The 5,704-nt window shown below is 41.9% G+C and overlaps 1 non-coding gene across 1 annotated transcript; it reads right to left on the reverse strand.

The window, feature by feature from the left end:
* Positions 1–5,321: 5,321 nt before the first annotated feature.
* Positions 5,322–5,427, reverse strand: LOC147299484 (small nucleolar RNA R71). Its single transcript, XR_015120141.1, has one exon. It is a non-coding gene; the product is annotated as a small nucleolar RNA R71 (small nucleolar RNA).
* Positions 5,428–5,704: the final 277 nt, after the last annotated feature.

The following is a 5,704-nucleotide window of genomic DNA, read 5'->3' on the forward strand; positions in this document are numbered from 1 at the left end:
GCATCATCTCGTTTGTCTCAGCCATGTCGACACTCTCAGTCTCTTCACTACTCGAATCTGATGCACTAGGTTGCGGGCTGACTTGTGATGTACCTAAAGTCTCCTTTTTGATCCTCTCCAACCTTGCAACAAGTTTAGGGTTCATAAAACACACCTAATCAAGAGAAAACACACAATCAGTAGAAAGAATGCATATAAAGGCATGGCATTTATTAAAACTAAAAATTAACCAAAACTGAAATCTAACTAATATAACCTAATTCTAATGACTAATTAAACCAATTCATTGATATTAGACACCATTCCCCGGCAACGGCGCCAAAAACTTGTTGATGTGTTTTCTTAGAACAAAATAAGCAATTATCTCATTCCAAGTATACTCGCAAGTGCACGAATCGCATCAGTAGCAAAGCGTACAAGCACGAGGTCGATCCCACAGGGAATGGTTAATAAACAACAAATCAATGTAATTAATCACTAGGATAACTAAATGGGGGGTTTTGGAAGATGGAAACACACGCACACATCACCACACGCACACACCCTTTATTCTATCTTGCAATGTTAAGTTTTCGGTTTCAAATCAGATAAGCATGCAATAACCATCCAAGGCTAATGACAGTTAATTTGAACACAACATATTAAAGTTTGACTGCTAAAAAGGTTTGGCTAGTTACTTTCTCGCAATTGTTCTCCTAATGCATAAACTAAGAGCTTCTTGGGCCTTCCAGTTAACCTACATGTTCCCTAGTTCAAGCTAAGGCAGCTGTTACCCATGCAGGAGTCATTAAGTTTTATGAGAACGTCAAACATGCACAACATATAAGCTTTGACTATTTCCTTATAGAGGTCGCCCAACCCCACTACCAAGAATAATCCCTTATTCCCTTGTTACTTGTGGTTTAGTGTCTTTGACTATTTCACAGCTAAACCTAACAAATAAACTAGATGCAATTACCCTAAGGTGGCCAGTTAAAGGATGCAAACAACTAGTGACGGGTTCTAATAGATAGTGGAAATTTAATACATGCAAACATCAAACTAACAGATCAAGAGACAGATAAACGATTTGTTAGAACATGCAAATCTATTATTCGACCTACGACTAACATGCAAGATAGAATAACTGACCTACATACTTATATTAAATAAATAAAAACAGCAACAATAAATAATGAAATCCCAATTCATGCTTAACAATAAAATCAGAAACACAAAGTACACAAAACTAAAGGCATAAACTAAACAACTAAATTAAATTGCATAAACTAAAAGAAATCAGAACCATGCACAAAAGAAAATCAGAATCATAAATTAAATAAATTTAGTAACATAATCCAACAAGAAAATAGAAAACTAGGAGAAAAATCAAGGAAAACAGGTGGGAGGGGCTGCGGCAAGACAAGGAAGAGAAGGCACCTTGAACAAGCAATTGGCTCACGGCTATGGTGAGCTAGGGCTTGCAGCTTAGGGATGCTCTTCCTTGCAGCCACGCCACTCCTATCTCTCTCTAAACTTTCGGCTAGCCCTCACAAGAACAAAACTAAAAACTGAAAAATAAAACCTAGAACAGAAAAATAAACTAGGAGGCAAGGAGAATTCGGCTGGTGCAAAAAGTGTGAAGTCCAGTCCCCAGGGTTCTGAATTAAGAGGATATATATAGAGGTGCAATCCTTGAGAGGCAAGGAAGAGAAAACATGTGGCTGCTAGGGTTTCTTCTCCATGTAGCTTGCGGCATCAGCTAGGGTTAGACCTTGTGGGCTTGCGGCGAGGGCTTGGTCCTTTGGGCTTAAGTGGTGCATGCAAGTCAGCTAGGCCTCCCTCCCTTGCGCATGGGCTGCTGGTCTTGGACCTTGATGTGCATTGGGCTCGCATGTGTTGGGCTGAAGTGGCTTGCACAAAATGGGCTAGGGTTTCACTCCATGGGCTTCCACCTTGGGCTTGCATCTTGGGCTTGCGCATGGGACTCCTTGGCTGCTAGGGTTTGCTTGGCATGCATGCGCATGCATGGGCTGCCATCTTGCTCCTTACGCATGGACTTTGGGCTGCTAGGGTTTGGGCCCATGCATGTGTATAAATGGCCCATCTTGGTTCGGCATCCCTTAGGCCCATGTGATGAGTGTGCATTTTGCATCACTTTATGATACTAATTCCTTAACCTAGAGTGTTAGAACTCGCTATTTTGTGTTTCTTGTCTTGTTTTTGTGTTTTCAGGTCAAATGAAGCAGAAATGAGAAAAAGAAGCAAATGGAGCCATTTTGGGACAATTCCTGGTCAAACCAGGAAAACGAGTGAAATCCTGGTCAAATCAGGAAAAGTGCAGAAATCCTAGTCAAATGAGGATTCCTAGTCACACTAGGAAACATCAAGTCCAGAACCATCATTGCGGAGCCAGAAATGTGAAATCCTGATTCAAACAGGAATTCCTGGTCGAACTAGGAAACCTAACCCAACTAGGGAAAGGAGTCCTAGTGACACTAGGAGACCCCAGGGGCAATATGGTCATTACGAGAAGTCGAAACGGATAAGGAATCTATCATTTCCAAGAAATCCTAGTTGCACCAGGAAATGTTTTTCAAGGTTCCAGAAGCTTCCAGAAGGTGGTGGAAATCCATGGAAATGAATAGAGGGAAGAAATGAATTTGAATTCAAATGGAAATGAGGGGCAAAATGGGAAGTCAAAAGTGGAGGGCCCATGGGCCCTAGGGATGCCGAACCAAGTGGGCCATGCATGCACATGCATGGGCCCAAACCCTAGCAGCCCAAAAGCCACACGCAAGGAGGAAGATGGCAGCCCATGCATGCGCATGCATGCCATGCAAACCCTAGCAAGGAAGAGGCCATGCGCAAGCCCAAGATGGAAGCCCATGGAGTGAAACCCTAGCCCATCTTGTGCAAGCTACTGAAGCCCAACATGGAAGCCCAACATGCAAGCCCAAAGCCCAAGACTACCAGCCCATGCGCCAAGGAGGGACCCTAGCTAGGCTAGGCGTGAGCCACTCAAGCCCAAAAGGGAGCAGCCCATCACGCCAAGGCCTAGTCCAGCTGGACCTAGCTGAAGCCGCAAGGCACTAGGAGAGAAACCCTAGCCAGCCGCAACTAGCTTTCCTTGGCTCTCAAGGAAAGCTTCTCCTATTTAAACCCCCTCTTATTCAGACTTTAGGATTGATTCTTTCTCCCCTCCTCCAGCCGAATTCTCTCTTCTCTCTCCTAGTTTATTTTTCTGTTTTAGGGTTTTTAGCTTCAACTATTATTTCTCTTGTAAGGTGAGCCAAATTCAGAGAGGGACTTAGGAAGAGGGTGGCGTGACATTGAGAGGGGAGGATCACCTGCTGCCACAAGCCCAAGCTCACCTTGCCGTGAGCCAATTGCTTGTGCTGGTGCTTCCTTCTTCTCCCTCCTTGCCGCAGCCCCCACTTGTTGCATCTCTGATTTTTGTTTTCCTTTTCCTTTTAATTTCTATTGTTGGATCATGTTACTGATTTTATTAAATTAAATTGCTGGTTTAATTTGGTTGTCTTTTTATTTATTTTATAGTTTTGGTTCTGATTTTAGTTAGTTGTTATTTAATCTTGCAATCTGATTTTGTTATTTACCTCTTATTGCTTTGAATTCATGTTGCTGATTTCCATTGGTTTATGCTTTTAGTTTCTTTAATTTTGCGTTTCTGATTTCATTTAATTGATGCACTTTAAGGTAGTTGTTTAGTTTATGCTTCTAGGTTCATTTAAGTTGCGTTTCTGATTTCCTTTTGCAATCATGAATTGGGACTTTGTTTACTTGCTGCTGTTTTATTTCTTTTATTTGTTTTATTTAATTATGTAGGTTAGTTATTCTATCTTGCATGTTAGTCGTAGGTTGATTAATGGATTCGTATGCTTTAACAAATCGTTTATCCGTCTCTTGGTCTGTTAGTTTGATGTTTGCACATATTAAATTTCCACTATCTATTAAAACCCCCGTCACTAGTTGTTTGCATCCTTTGACTGGCCACCTTAGGGTAATTGCATCTAGTTTATCCGTTAGGTTTAGCTGTGAAATAGTCAAAGACACTAAACCACAAGTAACAAGGGAATAAGGGATTATTCTTGGTAGTGGGGTTGGGCGACCTCTATAAGGAAATAGTCAAAGCTTATATGTTGTGCATGTTTGACGTTCTCATAAAACTTAATGACTCCTGCATGGGTAACAGCTGCCCTAGCTTGAACTAGGGAACATGTAGGTTAACTAGCTAAGGAAGGCCCAAGAAGCTCTTAGTTTATGCATTAGGAGAACAATGGCGAGAAAGTAACTAGCCAAACCTTTTTAGCTGTCAAACTTTAATATGTTGTGTTCAAATTAACTGTCATTAGCCTTGGATGGTTATTGCATGCTTATCTGATTTGAGACCGAAAACTTGACATTGCAAGATAGAATAAGGTGTGTGTGCGTGTGGTGATGTGTGCGTGTGTTTCCATCTTTCAAAACCCCCCATTAGTTATTCTATTGATTATTTGCACTGATTTGTTGTATATTAACCATTCCCTGTGGGATCGACCTCGTGCTTGTACGCTTTGCTACTAATGCGATTCGTGCACTTGCGAGTAAACTTAGAATGAAGTGATTGTTTATTTTATTCTAAGAAAACATATCAACAAGTTTTTGGCGCCGTTGCCGGGGAATGGTGTCTAATATCAATGAATTGGTGTAATTAGTCATTAGAATTAGGTTATATTAGTTAGATTTCAGTTTTTGTTAATTTTTAGTTTTTAATAAATGCCATGCCTTTATATGCATTCTTTCTACTGATTGTGTGTTTTTCTCTTAATTAGGTGTGTTTATGAACCCTGATCTTGTTGCTAGGTTAGAGAGGCTCAAGAACGAAGCTTTAGGTGCATCACAAGTCAGCCCGCAACCTAGTGCATCAGATTCGAGTAGTGAAGAGACTGAGAGTGTCGACATGGCTGAAGCAAATGAGATAGTGCCGCAGCCCCTGAGCCATTTTTCAGCACCTTCGCTGCCCACTCAACCATCATGCATTCGGTATGCCACCATAGCCACTGATTTCGAAATCAAGAGTGGTCAGATTCATTTGTTGCCGAGCTACCATGGGCTGAATGGGGAGGATCCGATCCACTTTTTGAAGGAGTTTTCCGGGGTTTGTGAAGCCGCACAATTGAGGGGCCTGAATGCTGATCAGTACCGTTTGAGGATGTTCCCTTTTGCGCTTAAGGACAAGGCAAAGAGGTGGTTGTATTCGCTGCCCAGTGGTTCCATTTCGACATGGGATGATCTTTCGAGCAAGTTTTTGAACAAGTTCTATTCCATTTCCAAGACTAATTCGATTCGGAAGGAGATCCTTGGATTTGTGCAAAAGGCGGACGAACCATTCCATGAGACTTGGGACAGATTCAATGAGTTACTTACTAGCTGCCCACACCACAACTTATCTCCTTGGTATGTGATTTGTTGTTTTTATCAGGGATTGTTGGAGAGAGACCAAGCCAAGGTGGATTCGGCATGTGGTGGTGCGTTTATGTCTAAAACGGAGGATGAGGCTACAGAATTGTTTGAGTCGCTTTCTTTGAGTTCTCAACAATGGGATTCCAATCGTGCAAGAGGAGGACCAAAGAGAGGGTTGTATGAGGTAGCTGATGTGCCAAACACCATGGAGGGACAGATTTTGGAAATCAAGACTATGGTGCAGAAGTTATCTATGGCTCAA

Source organism: Dryas octopetala, chromosome 1 (assembly GCF_963921425.1).
Source record: "Dryas octopetala chromosome 1, drDryOcto1.1, whole genome shotgun sequence".
Classification (NCBI taxonomy): Eukaryota; Viridiplantae; Streptophyta; class Magnoliopsida; order Rosales; family Rosaceae; genus Dryas; species Dryas octopetala.